Source organism: Lutra lutra, chromosome 2 (assembly GCF_902655055.1).
Source record: "Lutra lutra chromosome 2, mLutLut1.2, whole genome shotgun sequence".
Taxonomy (NCBI): domain Eukaryota; kingdom Metazoa; phylum Chordata; class Mammalia; order Carnivora; family Mustelidae; genus Lutra; species Lutra lutra.
The window spans coordinates 80,733,077-80,756,260 of NC_062279.1; the positions used below are offsets into that span (position 1 = coordinate 80,733,077).

Genomic DNA, 23,184 nt, shown 5'->3' on the forward strand with positions numbered 1-23,184 from the left:
TGTGAGGGAAGTAACAGATTAGCGGAATGAATGAAGCATTTTTGGGAGAGCAGTTAATTCCTCTGTAGTGCCTAGGGAAAGTTTTCTTCAGAAAAAAATATCTCTATTTGAAATGGTCTTTGAAGACTGAATCAAGCTATACAAAATAGCGAAGGAGCTACAGCAGTTAAGAATAGTCTATTGGTGTTGAAATACTGTTTTTCTTTTCCTTTCATATACTTTAAACAAGGGTTCTGAATTCAAATACCCACAGAATCCGCAAGGTAATATCATCAGGGACACCTATTCAAATCATTTAAACATTTAATTCAATGAATATCCTGTTTTATTGTCTTTTAAATGTTTCTTCATAATAGTCGAAATGTTTTCAGGCAGTTCTTTAAAGTTTGTTCATGATCAGGTCCTATAAAAAACAGAAGCTACCATGACATCATCAGAAAATGTGTCCACTGTTGCTATCACCGTATTATTACATTCACTTTGCACTGCTTGCAGGAGATGGATGCACTCTATATTTTGGTTGGTCAACAGTGAAAATAAATCTCTAAAATATGCTGTTATATCAAGTAAGTCCCAGTCAAGTTTGTGATCTCTCCAGTCGAATGTTCTGCCCCGAAAACCTTGAATGTCTTGACATTGCAGTGGGCCAGTAAGGACTTTCTATGCAAAACACTGGAATGGGACTGTCGGTAGATAATGCCAGTATCTATAAAAAGTGGAGGAAAAAGTTAGAATATAGTGACCTATGCAAAACATGCTTGGTCATTTTAATAATAGCAGGAAGATACTAATTATTTTTCTTGAAATTTCATGGCTATCTTGGGTGGTAAGGGCACTCTTTTATAGCCCAAGTAGCTTTGGTTTCCAGTGCAAAAGCTTGTATATGTGAATCAAACCACATTTTTAGAATCATTGTGATTTTCTATATCATACGCTACCCTCAAATAGTGATGGTGCAAAGTTCAATCACTGAAAATTACACATGTTCACGGAGCATGAATAAGGAGTATTACCAAAATATATATTACCATTTTATATATTCATACCTATCTCTATATTATTTACCTGTCTCTCCACCTAAGATATATGATGAGCTTTTAATTTCTGTATTTATTCATATTGTGCATTTCTAGATCAAAGTAGGTTATTATTACTTAGAGCAATAATTACATCAATTCCCTTGGCACCAGGTCTTGCCCTTTCTCTAGCAATGTGAGGAGGACTCCATGGGCAGACCAGTGTGTGCAAAGGGATCTTTTGGTCATTACAAGAAGGGAACCTCAAAACTGGGAGCCTAGGCACTTATATAGGAGAAGTACAGTCTCTGGAGAGACAAAGAGAAACCCCATCTCCCTAATGTAAACAAATTCCATTTGGGAAGAAAAGAAAAGGTCTCTGGGTTCTTGCCTATGGAAATCTAAATAATTGTCTCCAGAGGGAAGATAAACATTTCAGAGTTTTTACTCCAGGTTTTTATAAGTGTCTAAATGAAAATTTGGCTTTTTTTTTTTTTCAGAGAATCGTTAAGCTAAATATTTAGACATTTCCCTCACTTACAAGTAGCCTCAAAAGTCGCCCACCTAAGGGGCATAATGTCTAGTTTCCTTTCATAATGAGTATCTCTAGTGACAACGTGAGGAAAGACTTCACACTTCTGTAGGTGTAAATGGTTTCCTTGCTGGCGATTCCCATTTGTCTGGTTCCACTAAGGTCACCTATTTGCTACCGATCCCTAGTGTGGATGATTCAAATTGTGCAGGTTTGGACCTACTGAGTCTGTCCTCTGCACCCTGGCTTAATGTAGTCTGTCCATGGCCTGGGGCATTGGCCCCTTAAATACCTCAGTGGGAGGCCGAAGCCTACCCAGCCTTGAACCCTCCCAGCTCCTCTCAATGCTCTCGCTTCTTCTTCTTTTTTTTTTTTTTTAAGATTTTATTTATTTATTTGACAGATCACAAGTAGGCAGAGAGGCAGGCAGAGAGAGAGGGAGAAGCAGGCTCCCCGCTGAGCAGAGAACCCCATGTGGGGCTCAATCCCAGGACCTTGAGATCATGACCTGAGCTGAAGGCAGAGGCTTTAACCCACTGAGCCACCCAGGCGCCCCACTCGCTTCTTTTTTTGAGGCTTATTCCTCCGTTGATGGATTTGTGGTCTTCTGTTCACAGAGTTTCTTGCCTGTCTACCAGCCATTGGGCTTCTCATTAGTTAATCAATACATCAAAGACTAAAAGAAGAAAATGTTCTTGGGTGCCTGGGTGGCTCAGTGGGTTAAGCCGCTGCCTTCGGCTCAGGTCATGATCTCAGGGTCCTAGGATCGAGTCCCACATCAGGCTCTCTGCTCAGCAGGGAGCCTGCTTCCCCCTCTCTCTCTGCCTGCCTCTCTGTCTACTTGTGATCTCTGTCTGTCAAATAAATAAATAAAATCTTTAAAAAAAAAAAGAAAGAAAATGTTCTCACTTAAAATACAGAAGCAGTTAAGAGGCATGTTTTAAGTGCAGGAGCAGGTGGTCAAACAGCTGTACAAATGAGCAGAAATTGTAATGGCGACCACTATTCCTCACTGTTGCGAAGAATGTCTCCAGAGGAAAACGGTTAAGTAGTTTTTACCTGTGATTTTGAAATATTAAAAATGCCTTTCTCTTTGTGCCTCATCCTTTCCATATCCCATTTTGTTTTTCTCTTTTTAACATGAAGTGAAGGAGAAGAAACAAACTGCTAAACGAATACTATGAATATAGCTGCTCTTGATTTCTTTCCTGCTCTTCCTTTAAAACAAAACTCCTTTGAGAATACTCTTCTCCAAGTTCCTAAACCTATCATCAGTGAAACTACAGGTATCCTCAACTTTTTGAAAGTTCATGTTTCCCCATGTCACTTTTATAAAAGACCTAGATGACAAACCTGTTTTCGGCAACTAAAAGAAATCCAAGGGAATTTTACTTTTACGAAAAAGAAAAAAAAAAAAAAAAGGAAAAACAGCATTTCGTGTGGGTTTTTCTCCAGCTTATAGAGACAACATGTGCCTGGAGCAGCAAGCCACCCCCCCCCCCCCCCCCCCGCAAGCTCCTTGCTTAGGAAGGACACTCAGCCTCTCAGCATCAAGCTGCCAGAGCTCTGAATCGTGTCTATGAACATCCGTGCTTTATCTCAATTTTATTCTGTCCATTTGTTAGTAAGATGTGTTCTAAGGTATCTGAAAAGCTTAAGAATGGTAATTTTTTGGGTCTGGGAGTGCTCAAACATTTTTCATATAAATTGATGTTGATTTCTTCTTCACTTTATGCCATTTTAATTTTTGGAAGTTTTCATCGGAATGTTCTACTTCCACACAGTAGGAAAGACCTGCTTTTTATTTTATTTTTTAATTTAATTATTTAAAAGTTTTTATTTATTTATTAGAAAGAGAGAGACAGAGAGCACTGCAAAGTAAGCACAAGTTGGGCAGAAGGGCAGAGGGAGAGGGAGAAATAGGTTCCCTCCTGCTCACCATGGTATGCCATCCCAGGATGCTAGGATCATGACCTGAGTCAAGGCAGCTGCTTAATCCACTGAGCCACCCAGGCACACCAGAGAGACCTGTGTTTTAATATGCTGTTAACACTGAGGAGGTTTGCCTGATAGGATGATTGAGTAGCAGCTGCAAAGCAGTTTGGGTAGTTTTAATTTTAGCTAATATCATTTGAGAGAATATAATGAGATGGCAGAAAACTGAGATGGCAGACAAAATTTGACTTTATTTCTCTGATGTAGAGTATGGTTATAAATAAAGATAAACTCATGATGAGGAAAAATTTTTTAAAAACCCTAGCATTTATCAAATACTTACTAAATACCAGGTGGTATGAGGTAGGTATTATAGTTAATGCTTGACCATGAACTGAGGAATGCACAAAAAACAATAAAGGGAGAGAAAGAAGACCATCTCTTGAGAGTTTATCTACAAAATCAGAAAAAGTGCCCTAAAAAGAAAGAAGAGCACTAGGCCTAGAAGACTCCTTTCTAAAAAAAACTGAAGGTTAATATGCCTTTTTTTTTTTTTTAAGATTTTATTTTATTTGACTGAGAACACAAGTAGGCAGAGAAGCAGGCAGAGAGAGAGAGAGGAAGGGAAGCAGGCTCCCTGCTGAGCAGAGAGCCCGATGTGGGGCTCAATCCAAGGACACCAGGGTCATGACCTGAGCCGAAGGCAGAGGCTTTAACCCACTGAGCCACCTAGGCGCCCCTAATATGCCTTTCTTTTTTTTTTTTTTAAAGATTTTATTTATTTATTTATTTGTCAGAGAGAGAGAGAGAGAGCGAGCACAGGCAGGCAGAGCGGCAGCAGAGGCAGAAGGAGAAGCAGGCTCCCCGCCGAGCAAGGAGCCCAATGTGGGACTCGATCCCAGGACGCTGGGATCATGACCTGAGCTGAAGGCAGCCGCTTAACCAACTGAGCGTCCCCCTAAGGCGTCCCCCTAATATGCCTTTCTTTATGTACTGTATCAATCAAAAGGGAAACTGATTAGTAATGGAAACTTAGGGGGGTGTCTTTGGTTCAAATGAGGATCCCAGGGTCCTGGGATCCAGGTGCATTGCGTTCTCTGCTGAGTAAGGAGCCTACTTCTCCCTCTCTTGCTTGTGCACACACATGGTCTCTGTCAAATAAATAAAAAACTTGAAAAACAAAAAAATGTGATGGAAACTTGGAGGAAAAACAAAAAGTGGAGGCCAATTTTGAGAACGCCCATCTATGAATGAATCAGGAGCCCTCTGAACTGGAATAGTATGACAACATGACAAATACAGCTATAGGGGAGAAAAGACTTTTCCTAGACCCTCTTGGGTTCTGTGTTTAAGCCTCTCATTAAACTGACAAATGACAGACTAGTAGGAGAAAAGCATACCCATTTTATTTGATGTTAATATTTGTACATGTACACAGAGCTTTCATAGGTAAGAAATGAGGACTCAAAGAAGCAGATGGGCCTGAGAGCTTATATACCATTTTAACAATATCTTGGGGAGATGTGACAAGACAAAGAGAAAAGGTATGTGCACTAGGGTGGTACTGTGGGAAAGTGCCTGGCAGGTATAGGGGAAGACTAAGGGAAGGTAATGGTTACTTTAGTAGGCTTATTCGTATAGTTGTTCATCTTGGTGCTAACTCCTCCTCTCCGGTGATGAGAGTTGATAAGAATATTCTCTTCTGGGAGAGGAAATACTTTCCACAGGAAATTTATGTCCCGCTTTTTAGGTAGAAAGGAGAGATCAGAGAGCCTTTCTACATCTGCTTTTCTTCAACTGCCTTAGGCTCAAAATAATGTACCCAAGTGGCATTTTGGGGGTGGTATGTTGATCATAGACATTGGTGGAGAAAGATACGCCAGCTATGTTGTATGCCTAAATCAAACAATCCACTTTCCTCATTCTGATTCCTCATTCAGCAAGAACCTTTCTGTTCAGCTGGCTTTCCATGTAGCGTACTTCCAGGGATGGAATGCACCAGAGGGTTCACGTGGCAGAGGCTCTCATTAAAACTAAAGTACAACAATGTATACTTGTCTCTTCTGTGTAAGTAGGTTGACTCAGAATTGCCGAGGCCAGTCTGTCTAAGGTCCCTACGACTTTTAGTTTCTGTGCTTTCAGGACTGAAATCCAGACTCCAGCTGTTATAGAATCGCTGAGACCAATGCCATTTGTGGACACCTACAAAGTGGGGCAACTTGCTAGCATTGACCCAATGACACCCTCTTTCTACTATTTCATTCATTCTTTGAACTTCTGTAGGGATGATATTCTCCATTTTACAAATGAAGAAGAAATTGAAACTTATGATAAGATTTACTCAGGTGATAAGTGGTAAGACTGGGGTTTAACCCAGGTGTTTAAAGTGTCAGAGCCTATTCTTATCAGACATTATAAGCAGTCCTGAAGTATCTAGAAGTAATAAGCAACTAAATCACTACAAATTATTATTCCATGTTCAACTTTGTCATACATGATTGTTGACCTTTCATATAGTATAAAGAAAGCTCAGTTGCTATGTATTATGAAACAAACAAGTAAAAGTAAATATCCACCAGAGATATACAAATCCTAAACAATATAAACACATGTGCATGATTTCATGTCTACTCCTGTTTCACATAAGCAGCAAAGATACTCAGAATAACTATTAATTTGACTACTATTACATTTACATTTTCTAGGATAATGATGTAAGCAAAGCTGTCTCTTAAGTATACTTGATTAGAACAGTATAGAACATAATAGTATAGAACAGTATAGAACATAAAAATGAGCACTTACTGTTACAGTACATTAGTTTACACAATAATGCTTCCCTTTGCTTTACTTCCCTTGTTCCTCCAAATAACCATGTGCCAGACAGGGCTGATTTTTATTAAAATTTTTATTTTATATTACAAAAACAACTCTAAGTTTTGAAATAAAAGGTTTATCTCTTGTTAGAAGCATTTCAGGCAATAGCATACTTGGTTTCATTAAGTATAATACATACTATGTTCCCCTGGTGATTATATACCCACAGGCAATATAAGGGAGTGGATGGATTAAAAGCAAGGATTTCAGAGCTAGACTAGCTGGGCTTGAACCCTGGCTCTGGCACTTATTAGCTCTATGTTCCTAGGCCTGCTGACCTCTTTGTGACTCAGCTGTTTAACCTGTAAAATGGAGGAAAAATTGATAGTAGCTATATTATAGGCTTATTGTGGGGATACGTGTTATTATATAAAAGCATTTGGCACACAGACTGGTACATGGGAAATATGCAAGGGTAACATGACCACTTGAATTGAAAAACCCAAGACACATGCACCCCCATGTTTATAGCAGCATTATCAACAATGGAAATTGTGGAAAGAGCCCAAATGTCCATTGACTGATGAATGGATAAAGAAAAGGTGAGTTTACATATATATATATATATATATATATATATATATATATACACACACACACACACACACACACACACATACATATACATATACATATACATATATTTATTTATTTCTCGGCCATCAGAAGGAATGAAATCTTGCCATCTGCAACAACATGGATGGAAACAGAAGTATAGTGAGTCCTAAGTGAAATAAAGTAGTCGGAAAGACAAATATCATACCACTTCACTCACAAGTGGAATTTAAAAAGCAAAACTGATGAACGTAGGGGAAGGGAAGGAAAAATAAAATAGGATAGAAACAGGAAGGGAGACAAACCATAACAGACTTAACTATAGAGAATAAACTGAGAGCTCCTGGAGGGGAGGGGGTTGGGAGCCTTGGGCTAAATGGGTGATGGGCACTAAGGAGAGCACTTGATAGGATGAGCATTGGGTGTTTTGTGTGGGTGATGAATCACTAGATTCTACTCTTGAAACCCATGCTGCACTATATATCAGCCAACTTGAATTTAAATAATTAAAAAAGAAAACCCTGCAGAAATGTATTGAGCATATATACTGAGCTTGCCTCACACTATGCACTTTTCCCCTTGATCTTGCTTTTGTCCCTCGTGCTTATGGATTTAGTAGGTCAAGTATGAACCCTAGGCTGACCCATTCCCTGAGATGAGTAAGTTGTTTAGACCTGTGATGTCAAATATGATCATCATCAGCCCCATATGGCTATTAAAATTAAAATTTACATTAATTGAAATAAAATAAAATTGAAAAATTCTGTTCCTTAGTCACACTAAACCACACTTCAAAGGCTCTGTATTCACATGTGGCTAGTGGTTACCATACTGGATGATGCAGAAACAGAACATTTCTAACTTTGCAGAAAGTTCTATTGCATAGCACTGAGGGAGAGTTTGGTAGTGTGCTATCTTTCTTGTAGCTAATATAAATAGCTTCTAACTTACAAATGAGATACATTCTGAAAGTTCATTTGCAAATTGGTGGGGACTTTGTATAAAACTCCCTGTGGACCAATTACATTAAGATTACAGAAACAGAAATCATATGAAGAGACAAATGGCTAAAAAACACATGACAATGTTCTAGCGTATTTGAAATGGAAATTGCAACAATGAGCTTAGTTTTGATTATCTGACTGGAAAGATTAAAATAAGGGTCAGGTACAATGCTGGTCAGTGTGCAGTAAGGCAAATGCACATAGGTATATTTTTGGTAGAACTTCTCTTTAAAACAATTTGGCAATACATATTACAAGTCTTAAAATTGTTTATACTCTTTGGCCCTGTAATTTGCCTTCCAACACTTTAATATAAGAAAATAGAGATGCTTATATGATTCAGTACAAAGGTGCTAGTAACAGTATTAATTATAGTAATAAATGGAAACAACCAATTGGGAGAGGGTCAGCTCAGTTATGACTTTGACATGTTGGAACACTGTATATTAATTAAAATGTTTTTATGGCATATTTGACAATATAGGAAATATTCTTGTAGAAATAAATGAGAAAATGATATTTAATACTGTATAGTATGATTGAATAATTAATATATCTTTGGGAAGCACTTGAAAATTAACTAAAATATTAACAGTAGTTAATCTAAGTTTTATGGGATGGTGTGTGAATTTTTATACTCTCTATTTTCGAGTTGTCTACAGTGTACAGTTCCTTCTTTTAGAAAAAAAATGCAAGAGTACCTCAAAACTATTTAGGGTAAATTATTGGTAGTGAATCTAATAGTACTACAAATACAACAATCAAATTAATACGGTCGATAATAACTGGACACATCATCTGTACTTTGTCCTGTGTAAGAAGCTTAGGTTAAAAAACAGAACTGAGCAATGAATAAAATTAATGGAGCATGAATAATTAAGCTGATTAGGGTTTTCAAGCGAGAGGCAGACACATCCTCCTAGGTTATGCTGTGGAAACAAATGCACCCCAAATCATAGTTACTTACAAAAAAGATTTATTTCTGTTCATGCTACACTTCCCTTTTAGGCTGGCTGTAGCTGTGATCCATGTCCTCTTCCCTTGAGGACTAAGGCTGAAGAAGGAGTCCCCATATGGAACATTGCTGATCTTCCTGGCATAGGGAAAAAAAGAGAAGGTGGAAGCACTAACGGCCTTGAAGCTTCTGCTCTGACAAGAGCTTCACTCCAATTACATTTCATTGGCCAATATAGGTCACATGGTTAAAGTACCTGTCAGTGGAGTAGGAAGTATAATATTTCCACAGGAGGCACCAGAAGTGGAAGTTATTGGATACTTTGATATTATCACATTCAGCCAGACTCACTCAGATGTGGGTATTTAAATTCTATAGATAAGGCTCAGTAAGCTGTACTTTTAACAGTGCTCTTTAAAATTTTGGTAAGTCCAGTGAGGGGACCCATGTGTGGGAATAAATAAATTAGAATATACAAAAATTATTTATTACAATCAATGGAATTCATGGGATAAAAGTAGAGTGATTATAAGTCCTGACTTGCTAAGGCTTATGAGTTGGCCCAATATACTTATCAAAAATTCCCCCTCTATACTCCAAAGTATCCCACTTTATGTGATACAACAATATGGCCATCCAAAGAATAGGCCATTCTTTCCTGAAATAGGGAAGACATATATATAGCTTCTCCTTCTTCCTTTCACATTTCCCTAGCTCGGTATATTCACTGTGTCCCTAGAACAAGCATATAAGCAATATCTCTTTGGGTCCAATGGGTGGTATTTCAGAGAAACTCTCGCTAGGATATCCCTTACAATTTACTGACACATGATTCCTAGGAGTCTTCAGAGATAGCTTATATCTCCTCAAAAAAAAAAAAAAACAGTTCTCTTTGTCCTTCTAATATTGTGGTCAATTGTATTACTGAGAAAATAATTTGCTGGCTTTCTCTACTGGACCACTTTCTACCTGGCTACACTACCAGAGACTCCGCTGTCTCTGCTGAGTGAATATACTTTTTACCCTGTTGATACCGGGGTTGGCCAGGACACTGGCATTGACCAGGGAAAGGTGAGTGTGAGTCGAAGTAATGGTGACACTTCAGAAGTTTTAGGTACCATCATGTCGTTCTGCTTTCTCCCTTTTCTCTCTTCCAGGAGAATGGAAGGCTCCAGATGGAAGCTGCTTCTTCAGCCTTGGTCCTGGAATGAAGACAATGTGTATCTCCAGAGCTCAAAGCAAGACAGACACCCTGCTGTGTGAGCCACTGTAGTTCTGGGATTGTTTGGAGATGCAGCCTGACTCAGTCTAAACTGAATGATATAGTTCTTGGAGTTTCCCACTTCCTTTTCCGTTCCGGCTCTCTGTCAGGGTCAGTTTCTGATGCCGTGAAGCCACATATGCTTCTGAAGAGCCATTGATATGTTGGATTAGCAGATGCTGCAACATTGGACATAGTGATCACAATACCAAAATGTTTGCCTCATATCTTCTGGGCCAGAGGTACCGCTATTATAAAAGCTGAGCTGTAGTAGATACATGCTATTTCTGTTTGATGTGCCTCTTCCCTCCTGGTCTTTTTCTCTCTTCATTCATGTTCTATTAGGGGTGCCACTCACAGATTCCTTCTTCCTCACTTGGGAATAAACAGTCCACCCACTCATGGTAGTCTATGCCCCCAGTCTAGTGATTGCTTCAAGGGTAAGCATGTGCCTGACGTTCTCTTTTGGGATTCTCCATTTCCTAGCTGACATGGAAGGTGATTTCTTAAAGAGATGTTAGAGCAAGAATGGCAAGTAGCTGGAGCTGCTTGTGAAGTCTCACTACCATGTAGGGATAGCCTATATAAGAATAAGGAAAGCAGAAGCAAGCAAGGATATGTGGGGCTGAATGAGAGTCCTAGAAAACATAGGGGAGCAGTGGGACACAAGAACAAGATGGGATGAGGGACAGAGACTGAGCACCCTCCAATTCTCAAGTCATGCTTGAATACCATTACACTTACTCTCTCCTTATTTATATAAATGGATAAATTTCTATTTATCTCAAGCTGGTTTATGTTGGTTTTTTTTCCCCCTTGAAATAAAAAGACTTAACACATGAGCTGTGCTAGATGAAGCCAGGCAGAAATTATCTTGTGGCTTCTGCTAAAATCCTTTATTAGAAAGACCAAGAAATGAGAGTGAGGGTAGCCATAGGAAAAGTTGGAAATGCCTCTGTTAGGGCTTCTTCTTTGCTGCAGAAGAGCAAGGAAAAGTGCAGAGGTGTCCTCTCTACTCTGTCAGATCTAGACTCTTAGTCCAGAGAAGCAGGCTGCTGAACAACGTTGGAGGAATACAGATTAATAACCAAATGAACAGCTATGAGCTACATGCTTTCTCTTTGAGCTATGCCCAGCTGTTGCCGGGGGCATCTTCTTTTTCTGAACAGGAAGTAATAGAAGGTAAAAGGAGGTAACTCGCTGGGACAGGAACACAGTAGACCTGAAAAATTCTGAAAGGAATTGCTGAAATTAAAGCTATAATTTTCTAGGTCCAGCCCCTTCCCCACAATATTCTTGAGCAAACTGCATATCTAAGTATAACAGCCTCATTAAAACCATGATATTTAGAAAGGTCTAACACATGGCCTTTCCTTGGATAGTACAAAACAGCAGAAAAGAAGTGTGGGAAGTAAATGACAAATGAAAAATACAGATAAGTAAAATGATTTCTCCAGTATGCAAGAGAATTAGACCATTCTTGGTTTCTAAATGTCATTTCCCAGTAAAAGGAACTAATCTCGTTGAAGAAAGGATTGATAATGGTTTGGGTGGGAGAAGTGCAGGGTGAATTAATGTACCAGAAAGCTAAGAAGCACACAAAGATTGATGGAGGGGGCACTGAGGGACCTCCCTGCTGGCTGAACTGAACTATTAAAAACAATGACGTTTACAATAGATTTTTGACCCATCGAACAACATCAACAACAACAAGTTTTCAAGCCCATAGAAAAAGAGAGAAGGGATGGAGAAGGAAAAGTTTATTTTCACAGATGAATACTGGGTAGAAAATGCACAATTAATGATAGAATTATAAAATCACCTTTCTGCAGTCACTGATATAATTTATTCAGGCAGGGATCATCACTGGGTGCTATAGCCAATGTGTGAAAGTTAGGTGGGGAACAGGATATTTACAAACTCTCAAAGTATTTTTTTAATAATGTGTAAGTCTGATAGGAAACACTTTAATCAAATTATCAAACTCAGCACCTCTCTTGATATGATATAATGGGAAGTCTACCACATTAACTATTGTAGTCTGACAAAAATATCTACACTACAGCTATTCACAAGGAAATGATCAGACAAATCAAGATTATAGACTATTTTATAAGACAACAGGCTGAGATTCTTTAATAAAAAAGTCAATATCATTAAAGATAAAAACAGCTAGAACAGGGAATTGGTATAAATAAAAAGGCAGTAAAGAAACATGATAACTAAATTCAGTGTGTAAGTCTTGAATGGATCTGGATCAAAAAAGTGATAAGAAGCTATAAGGGACATTATTTTAACAATCAGGGTAATTTAAATATAGACTAAGTGTCAAATAGCTATTGCTGTGTAACAAATTCAAATTCAGTGGCTTAAATAATTACTGTTTATCAGGGATCTGTGGATGGCTTGGGAGGTTCTTCTGTTGATATTGTTAGTACTCGCTCATGCAGCTGGAGGAACGACTGGATGGCTGGGATCCTCTCTTCACAGGCTCTCTTACTTTCGAAGAGGGCGAGACCAGTGTCCTCAGTGGCATCAGCAGCCTTCCATGAGGACAGGCCCTGGTCAGCATATGCTTATTTAGTCTCTGCTTGCAATGGGTTCTTTTGTTAATGTCTCAGAGGTTCACAGTGCCCATCAATGTAACAATCAACCACAGACGTCATATTAGATAATGGATTTGGATCAATATTAAGCTTTTTGGCTGTGTCAATAAGATTGTGATCATGAAGCACAATATTCTAGTCTTCAGTAATAAAGGCTGAAGTTGTTAAAATAATGTGACATGATTTGTTACACGATTGGTGGAATCTATCTTTCGGAACTCTGGGAGGGAGGGCTGGAGAGAGGGAGGAGAGACAGAGTGAGAGAGAGAGAGAGCACAAGTTAAGGGAGCAAAATGTTAACAATTATTAAAGTTGGATGAAGGGGATACAGGTATTTCTATTAGTATTCTTTCAAATTTTCAAACCTGAGTTTGTCACACAAATTTTCAGTATGTTTGATATGTTTGATATTTTGCAAAATAAGACTGGGTTGAGTTAAAAGAACCACAGTAAGCTTGTGAAGAGCACACAACTTTTCTCCTCTCAGGAGCCCTGGGATCTGCCTGTGTGACAAGAACCGAGCTGATTCTGTTAGTCTCTGGTTCACGCTTTTAGAGACAGTACACCACACCAGAAAAGTGAAGAGGGGCCCACACACTTTGTAATTACAAGGACAGAGGGTCAGAAAATACAGATTAAACAGAAAAAGAAGGGGAAAGGGAAGTTACGAAAAATGAAAAAATAACATAAAATAAGATGGAAGAAAGGAAACTAGACAGGATTTGTAGGGATAATGATAAAGCATAAACTCTCTGGTCAGATAAAAAGACTCATATTGGGTCAAAAAGCAAAGCTCAGTTATATGCTGTTCACAAGCGGCTCATCTAAAGGTAGGTCAAAAAGTGCATTCAAAAGACACAGTGGAACTTTTACCTTCTGTGATGAAGATCTAACTGGAATAAATTTTTCTGAACTAAATGGTATAACATCAGAATTCAAGAAGCAAACCTATAAGAAATAGAAAAGGAAATGAATAGGAAAACAATCCTTTTGGGAAACATTAATGGACAGATTAGATTTTAAAAATAATTATTTGGTTTAAAGGGTGCGAAAAAGACAATAAATGGGGTTGATTTGATTTGTTTATGCAGAATTTAAATGCTTGAGAACAGTCATGGCATCTTATTTTCAAGCTTCCATTAAGTATTTATAGAAATTGATCCTATCTTAGTGCACAAAAACTGCTTCAATGAATTTTATTAACTAGAAAGAATATGGATTACATTAATTTTATGAAGAATAAAAATTACAAAAATAAAAATTTAAAAACTTTAGCCACTTGGAAATTCTAAGGATTTATTTATTTATTTGAGGGAAAGAGAGAAAGAAAGAGGGGAAGAGCAGATGGTGGGGGCTGAGAGAGAGAATCTTAAGCAGACTCCCCACTGAGTGCAGAGCCGGGCACAGGGCTCCATTTCACCTGAGACCATGACCTGAACTGCAATCATGAGTTGGACACTTAATGGACTGAGCCACCCAGGTGCCCAACCATCTGGAAATTTTAAAATGCGATCTTAATTATTCTTGTGAAGAACAATATTTTAACTAATTGTACAGAATGTCTAGAAAATGAAGATTAAAATTAGATATATCACAATTTAGGTGACTTGTCGAAAGCTATATTCAGAGAAAAATTAATAGATGTAAATACTTATACTTTACTATAGGAGATAGAATAAAATATTGAATTAAAAACTTATCTCAAGGGCGCTTGGGTGGCTCAGTGGGTTAAGCCTCTGCCTTTGGCTTGGGTCATGATCTCAGGGTCCTGGGATCGAGCCCACATAGGCTCTCTGCTCAGTGGGGAGCCTGCTTCCTCCTCTCTCTCTCTGCCTGCCTCTCTGCCTACTTGTGATTTCTGTCTGTCAAATAAATAAATAAAACCTTAAAAAAAAAACCCAACTCAGATTAAAAATAGAGGATTAAAATGATTACAGCAGAAATATAAAAGACAAGTCATAGAACTGATAAATAAAATCAAGAACTGTTTTTCTTCCCCAAACTGGCATTTTAAACCAATAATAATAAAATATAAAACCATGCAGTAGCACAACCAAAACACTAAAAAATTTGAAAGCTGTAAATCACCCCAGAATTAAATTTACAGATTTAGATGGTATCCAATCAAAATACCAATAGATGGGGGCCCATGGGTAGCTCAGTTGGTTAAGTGGCCAACTCTTGGGTTTGGCTCAGGTCGTGATCTCAAGGTTGTGAGATCAAGCGCCATGCCCAGCTTCGTGCTGGGCATGGAGCCTATTAAGATTCTCTTCCTCTCTGCTCCTTCCCTCCTCTAAAAAAAACTCCAAAACCACAAACAAACAAACAAACAAACAGATGTATTATTGCTGCTATTTGTTTGCTTAGAGCAAGACAGACATATTCTAAATTTAGCTTGAAATGTAAACATATAAGAATAACCAGAAATAACCTGAAAGGGAAGAGGAGTCCCAGTGAATAAGCTAACCAGCTTTAAGATGTACTATTAAGACACAGTAAGCACAACTCTTTGTCTAGCACAAAAAATGATTACATGATCTAGAGATTGACTCAAGTACCTATAGGACTTAGCATACATTGAAAACATTTCAGAACATCGAAGAAAAGCAGAATTATTCAACAAATGGTGCTGGGAAAACTTAAGGGGTTTTTGGAAAAATTACTTAGGTAAATCTTCACCCATAGCTCTAATATTAACTCCATATGAACTAACAATTTAAATATAAGACATGTAAATAAAAGTGTTAGGAAAAAATTACAGAGATTGATAAAAATTATTTTGAGAGTGTGACCATAATCTGTTAAAAGGGAACACTTGATATGTTTTACCTTGTAAGAATTAAACGTATGGGTGGTAATCATCAACAAAAGCAAAATGAAAAATAAGCTAAGAAAAGTATTTACCAAAAAGTACACCACAAGCAAAGAGTTTAATTCCCTTAATATACAAAAGAATCCTACGAATTATCATTTTAAGTCCCCAAACTTCCTAGAAAAAATTGTCAAGAGATAGGAACAAGAAGAAATTTCCAGAGAAATCTAATACAAGGAGTTAGTAATACATAGAAAGAAATGATCAATTCTGCTCACAAACTAATACATACCTAGACACACTTAGATGTTTAGATGCCATTTTTAACCAAATCATATTGGTAAATAATTGAGAAACTGATAAAAATCACTTTGCGTTTACAGAGAAATCTGTTAGCAGGGTTAAAATACAATTACAACTTTTGCAGAGTATTACGGCAATATCTATCAAAATTTAAAATGTGTATCTATCTTATGATATCATAATTCTACTAGGAATATGACTTATAAACATATACACAGAAATGCACAAAATATACATGCAAGTATATTAATAACAGCATTTTGTTTTTTAGTAACAGATGTAAGAAATAATCTCTAAGACCGAGTGTGTGCCTGTGTGTGTTTGTGTGTGTGTGTGTGAAAGATAGAAACTGAGAGACTGGGAAAGAATGATAGAATGAATCAAGATGCTATTTAATTTTGTTTTATACTTTTGTTTTTTTCATTGTTTTAAAATAAACTCCTTTTATTGGTAAACCAATTTAAACAAAACCTATGTCCATTTCAGTGAGAATGTAGATGGGCATCGTAAGTTATGATAAAAAAAGAAGGTTCTTGTTCTTTAAAGAAATTTCTTTTAGTGTAGTTTAAACTCCAGCTAATGTGAATAACAATTTATATTGATGTGCTTCTCTCCCTCTTTCTCTTCCTTTCTCTTTCTCTCTCTCTCTTCCACAATTGAACTGCCTAAGGAAGGGCCATAAGAAAGCCCTGTTGGATTCTGTGAGACTTTTCTGAAAAGTTCGCCTGACTGAATAGTTAAGTCAAACAGCTGGGGCTACAGAACCTAGTAAAACCACACAAAAGCTGAGGGAAATTACGTTGTCTTCCTTTGATTTATAATTTTGAAACATCTTTTCAGGAGGAGAAATCAATTCCACAAAGCATTGAAGTTCAGAAATAATTAGGTATTTTGAATTTTTGCAACAGCCACAGAAAAGAGACCCGAATTTACATAAAATGGCGCAGCACGTAGAGAAAGCCCGGTTTCTGCAGAAAATCCCTCCTACAAGAAAACATTCAATTCCAAGTTGCCTTCCAATTGGCTCCCCAGCCCCCACATAAAATGCACAAAAAAAATCTCTTGGAATATGTTGTGAGATTTAGATTTTTATATATTTTCTTACCACTTATTTAAGAAATCTGTAACACTCCCATATTAAAATTGACGGCTTTATTACCAGGACAGCACATATATGTGATTTTGAATTTCAGACCTGAGGTCCTCAATAAGAAGCATCACAAATAAGATGATACCAGTGAAGAGACAGGATTTGAAATGACTTTTGTTGTGTAAATGAAGAGAAATGAAAAAGGTTCTGGAAAATATCTCAGCTTATGATTTGAGTATTTTAGACATGTCCAACTTTCCTATCTCCATGGAATTTGCTTCTTGGTAATTTTCCACTAGGCATTTCAGAGCTGAAACAGGACCATTAGGTACCCGACTTCACCTCAGACGTTTACCTTAGTAAAACATCATTTTGTACCCAGGAAATAGGAACTGAGGACACCCCTTCTTCAAGCCACTCCACCCAGTGGTGGTAAGAAGCTGTAAGAATCCATATTCAGAATCCATCCAATTACAGCAAATGATTACTTAATAGCCTATTGGGAAAACATTTCCGCCTCTGGGTTGCAAAAAGGTCTTCAAAAATAGCAGGGCAAATAGTCCCAGGTCTTTGTGACCTAAAATGTCTAATGAAGCTGAAAAAGAGTTATTAGAGCATCATAGAGAAACCTGAAGCTATTCAGCCTAATGATTTAGTAATGATGTCTCTCTGTCATTAGGTCAGAGAATAATGTGACTGCTAGCTCAGTATTTAATCAGCCACATTCACCACTGCGGGTAGCCCTGGCTTTTAGAATTTTCCTATGTCCTGAATGTTCTCAGGCAACACACTCTCCTGTTTACATAACTCTAAAAATGGATTTATTTTGTGATGTGTTCCACTGCTAGGAAATTAAATGATAAAGACTAAAGTCAAAAAGTAATAAAAACCCAAGACTGAAAATCAGATGTCATATTGACAATTCAACTGAATGTATGGTATGAGATAGAAAGTAGGGTTTCTCAGTTCAGATTTTAAAAAATCCATAAATGACAAAATATAGGCATTTCAGAGGAGAGATGCAGGGGGAAAAAAAGAGAAAGAAGTCCAAACTTTTTTTTTAAAAAACATAAAGACTATAACAATTAAACCTACACTGTCCTCTGGTGGTCAAAATTGAAAATGTATTTTTACAGAGAAATTAAATGAATGATTATTTAATACACATTAATAACTAAAGGTGAGGCAACCAGATGAAACTTTCCCCTGTAATGCAGGGGCTATAAGTAGTAAGTTGTATTAGATGACACAGCCTATATACTTGGAATTTAGGTATTCATGTACATTACAATTTATGTAGGAATAAATAGGAATGTTTTTCTAGATTTCTTAGGCTACTTCATTTTAGGGAAGTAGGCTGTGACTTATTTAATGCCTTATTTTATCATGAACATTAAAATGAAAATTTTAGGAACACAGATACATACATGATTGTCAAAGAATATCAGGATATAGAATCTCACCCAGCAACCAAACCTAGTGCTTTTTGGCTACTGTATACAAACCTTAGACATATCTTAGAGTATGGATCCTTAAGAAAAATAGATAAATAGATACATTATTTGGAATATTAATTTTTCTACCTAGAGAAAATTAAAGCCTGCATTTTCTTGACTATTTAGTTTTAACATCATCTTGTATAATTTCATATGAGAGCCAACAAAATTTTTTACTGCTGTATTACTTGAGCCTCAAAAAAATCCCCCCCATCCCTAAAATGTATAAATAATTTTATTTGGTTCCTCTTTTTATTCTAATCATAAGACATGTTTTTAACTAAGGAAGATAGGACAGAATCTATGTTTTACTTTTGTTCTTTCAGATAATTAGAGGATTTAAAATGGTTTCCTGTTAACTTTGTATATTTTATCTATTGTATTAACTGGATGTGAGCTCTTATTAAAAAAGTCACACAGTGAAATTATAAATGGTCTTGAACTTTAGTATCTCAAACTTTCTCTTTCTCAAATAAACGTCTTTCTTTTTTTTCTTTTTTTGGGGGGGGTTCTTTTTTATAAATTTAATTTAATTTTTTCCAGTGTTCCAAGATTCATTGTTTATGCACCACACCCAGTGCTCCATGCAATACTTGCCCTCCTTAATACCCACCACCAGGCTTACCCAACATCTTTCAATATAAAGCCTAAATATGTGATAGAAGATAATTTTAGCACCAAACAAGGCCTTTGGGATTTGGCTTATTTTAATTCATTCAATAAATATTCATGGTGTACCTTTTTTAAAAAAAATATTGTGTTGGCTACCTAATTCAGTGAGGGAGAACTACAAAGATAAATCAGAAACCTATCTTGAGATTAAGATGCCTGGAGCTTTGCGAAGAGGCACGAAGGGTCTAAGGAAAGTGAGACTGTAAAGAGAAGGTGAAGACATGCACTTGTATCACAGAAATGACCAGGAGTGTGCTTAAGCTGAAATAAAACTCCTTGAGGAGATGGGCAGATGGTAAACTAGAAGGAGGAGCAATTTTTTTTTTTTTAATGTGGAAGGCATGCAAATCCAGAAGAAAATATTAGTATTTTAATAGATCAAAGGATTGCGGCACAAAATGTCAATTCATCGAAGAGAAAACTTTGACAGAAAAATATTAAAACAAGTAATAAAAGAAAGGCAAATTAAGTAAATGACAGGCTATTTTTAGTCTACTGGATATTAACTTTAAAAAATGCTTTTAACTTTTTAATAGGGAAAATTTCAAACATACACAAATGTGCAAAATGATAACATAACACCACCCCAAGAACCCATCAACCATTTTCTGCAACTTTCAGTGAACATCCAGCTTTGTTATTAAAAGACCAACCCACTTAACCCCAGCCCTGTAGCCTTTTGTAACAAATCCCAGACCTCATTTGTTTTCATTCAGAAGTAATTCTGTTTGAATTTCTAAAAAAGGACACTTTTAAAAAGTAACCAAAATACCATTATCAAACCTAAACGTACTTCAAGGTAATTTAGTCAGTTTTCAAATTTTCAATTGCTTTATTCTTGAAATAAGGATTGAAATAAGGTCCACATACTGCTTTTGATTCACATGTCTATGAAGTTGTTTTAAATCTATAGATCCTTTTCTCTTTCTCTCTCTGAATGTATACCTCCACACACATGCATACATATAAACAGCTGAATATACATTATATAGATGTACAGAAATACGTATGTACACACACATGCGTATTTGTTGAAGGAATCAAGTCATCATCTGTCCCGTACAGTTTCCCACACTTGGTATTTTGCTGCTTTGATTCCTGTGGTGTCCTTAACTTCTTCCTTCTTTCCCTATTTTGTGTATATTGGTAATTACAATTAGGGTTGAGACTCTGTTAGGTGGTTTTGGAGAGGGTTTAATAAAGTGGATCTTTGCTCTGGATTGGATGTTGTCAGGAAGTGGATAATTCTATGACTGGTTGTCTTTATAAATCTTGTCTAGGACGGGGGAAGACTAGAGAGAGGCCAAAGCTGTCCATTGGTAAAGCAGCCAGTCACTCATCTCAACCAGAAGGGGTGTTTTGTGGCTCGGACAATATTTATGTTTTGTCTGTGTTCAGACATGATTGTGAGTTTTTTTTCTTGATCCATTTGGTTACAGAGAGGCCTTGACTGATACTGTTCTGTGAAGTTGCTTCTGTTCAACAGAAACCCAAGGCCTGAGAGTACTGGACCCAGTTCCTGGCTATCAGGGCCGTTTTTCTCAGCGTTCACTCACCTCCACCCAGCAGCTTGTCTCCTCAGTACATGTCTAAAGGAAATGCCTGCATATATCCATAGAAAGTCTAGTGCAGGAGTGTTCGTAGTCTATGAATGGAAGAGTGGATAAACAAACTGTGGCATGTTCATAAAATGCGATGGATTACTACTCATTAACAAAGACAACCAACAAAATATCTGAGCCTCAAAAACATTATGCAGAGGGAAAATAACCAAACACTAAGGAAACATTTTATGGTTTCACTATATATATTATACGGACAAGCAAAATTTATAGTGGTGGAAGAACAGCTATTGCATAGAACGATGTGCGTGGGGAGGGGTAGAAGGCCTAGGCCTGGGGAATTGACCACAAAGTGTCATGAGGGAAATTTCTTGGGTGATAGAAGCAAGACTATAACTTGATTTGTGTCATGGTAGGTCAAATGTTTAACTTCGTAAAAATTGATCAGGGTGAGCATTTATTGTATATAAATTGTGCCTCAATCAAGTAAATGTCATATTCAATTACAATTTTTCTATTTGTTGGACTGTTATTGTCTCTTTAACTCTTCTTATCCATGTTCTATCAACATGCAAGTTTCATAAATTGCCTCACTGAAACTAATTCTCAAAGTTCCCCCAAACCTCTATGTCTTATTATATCATATTTTGAACCAAATATAGACATTGTTTTTGAAAATAGTCTTAACAGGTTTTTAACCTCAAAATTTATGGAATTTTATATATAATAAAACATTTTAGGTATTTTTAAAACTTATCATGAATGAATTGACCACCAAACTCATAATGCTGTGTCCAGTCAAGTAAATGACAACTTACTTTACTTTGTCTTTCAAGAGCAATATGTCATGTTTCAATTGAGAAATACATTATGTATGTGGAGAGGCTATATCATTTCCTTCTTCAGACTGTGTGTAATTTTTTAAAAAGTTCTCACCATATTTTTTATTAGATTCCTTACTTTCCTGCTTCCAACACCTTTGATTAATTTGACTTCAATATAAGCAAGTGAAATTCTAATTACTGTCAGATCAGGTATAACCCAGAGGAGAACTTCCCAAGAATTCCATGTTCTTCTGTGTGTTTATAATAAACATGTTTTTATAGTCTCAGACACCTTATAAAACAATCTTCACAGAATAGTAATACCAAGCAGTGTACTTAAGGGTTTAAACTCAAATTCTTATTATGGTTAAAGAGCTAATTACCACAAAATGCATTACCATACTTGTGATAGTTAACTGTATGTGTCAACTTGACTGGGCTGCAGGGTGTCCAGGTGTTTGGTTAAACATTATTGCTGGTGTGTGTATGAGTGTGTTTCTGGAAGAGATTAACATTTGAATTGGTGTACCAAGTAGAACAGATTGCCCTTCCCATGTCAGAGGCCTCATCCAATTCATTAAAGGCTGGATAAGAGTGAATTCACTGCCAGCCTCAATGTCTTTAAGCTGGAATGTGGGTTTTCTCATGCCTTTGGAGGACCTGGACTCAAGAGTAGAATTTTGAGCATTGGCTACCCTGGTTCTTAGGCCTTCAAATGTAGACAGCAGTTTCGACCATCAATGCTTCTCTTTCTCAGGTTTTTGACTTGGACTGTAACTATAGGAGCTTTCCCAGGTCTCCAGATTGCCAACTGCAGATCTTAAGATTTCTCAACCTCCATGTCATGTGAGTCAAGTATATAAAGATTACAGTAGCATCACTGTAAACAAATGATAAGTTACAACACATATTAAAATCCTCTGTTCAATTTTATTTTTCATTTTCCTTAGGATGCTTAAAAAGATAGGAGTTTAACTGTTGTTTTCAACAAAAAGTGAGATACATTCCCTCATGAAGACTTCAGTAGCTAAAAAACAACAGAGTTAGCGTTGGTGTCCTTTGTCTGCAAGAAGAATCTTCCTGTAAATATCAAGAAACTTAAAAAAAAGTTCCTATTCCTTTTATCTAATTCTTGTCACAGCTTTTTCTATACAGAGATGTGTGCCTAAAACACTTTATGCAATATTCCAGGTTATTTGGTTCTTTTCTTTCTTAAAAATAAACAAACAAAAATCATCTGACATATTCTTTTTTTTTTAAATTAAATTTTAAAAATTTTTTATAAACATATAATGTATTTTTATCCCCAGGGATACAGGTCTGTGAATTGCCAGGTTTACACACTTCACAGCACTCACCATAGCACATACCCTCCCCAATGTCCATAACCACACCCCCCTCTCCTGGCCCCTCTCCCCCCAGCAACCTCAGTTTGTTTTGTGAGATGAAGAGTCACTTATGGTTTGTCTCCCTCCCAATCCCATCTTGTTTCATTTATTCTTTTCCTAGCCCCCAAACCCCCCACATTGCATCTCCACTTCCTCATATCAGGGAGATCATATGATAGTTGTCTTTCTCCAATTGACTTATTTCGCTAAGCATGATACCCTCTAGTTCCATCCACGTTGTCGCAAATGGCAAGATTTCATTTCTTTTGATGGCTGCATAGTATTCCATTGTGTAT

General features: G+C 37.0%; 1 protein-coding gene across 3 annotated transcripts in view; it reads right to left on the reverse strand.

Annotated features, from left to right (window-relative positions):
- Positions 1–244: 244 nt before the first annotated feature.
- The window catches only part of TMEM144 (transmembrane protein 144), a 71,266-nt gene continuing 48,326 nt past the window's right edge, over positions 245–23,184 (reverse strand). The window contains exons 13-15 of one of the 3 annotated variants that reach the window (XR_007125152.1): positions 13,615–13,689; positions 6,528–6,662; positions 245–706 (exon numbers count right to left, since the gene is read on the reverse strand). The gene's annotated coding sequence lies outside the window, so the exon portion shown is untranslated. Of the gene's footprint in view, positions 707–6,527; positions 6,663–8,739; positions 9,013–13,614; positions 13,690–21,778; positions 22,381–23,184 lie in introns of those variants that run through there. The other 2 variants (XR_007125153.1, XR_007125154.1) reach the window with 2 other exon arrangements.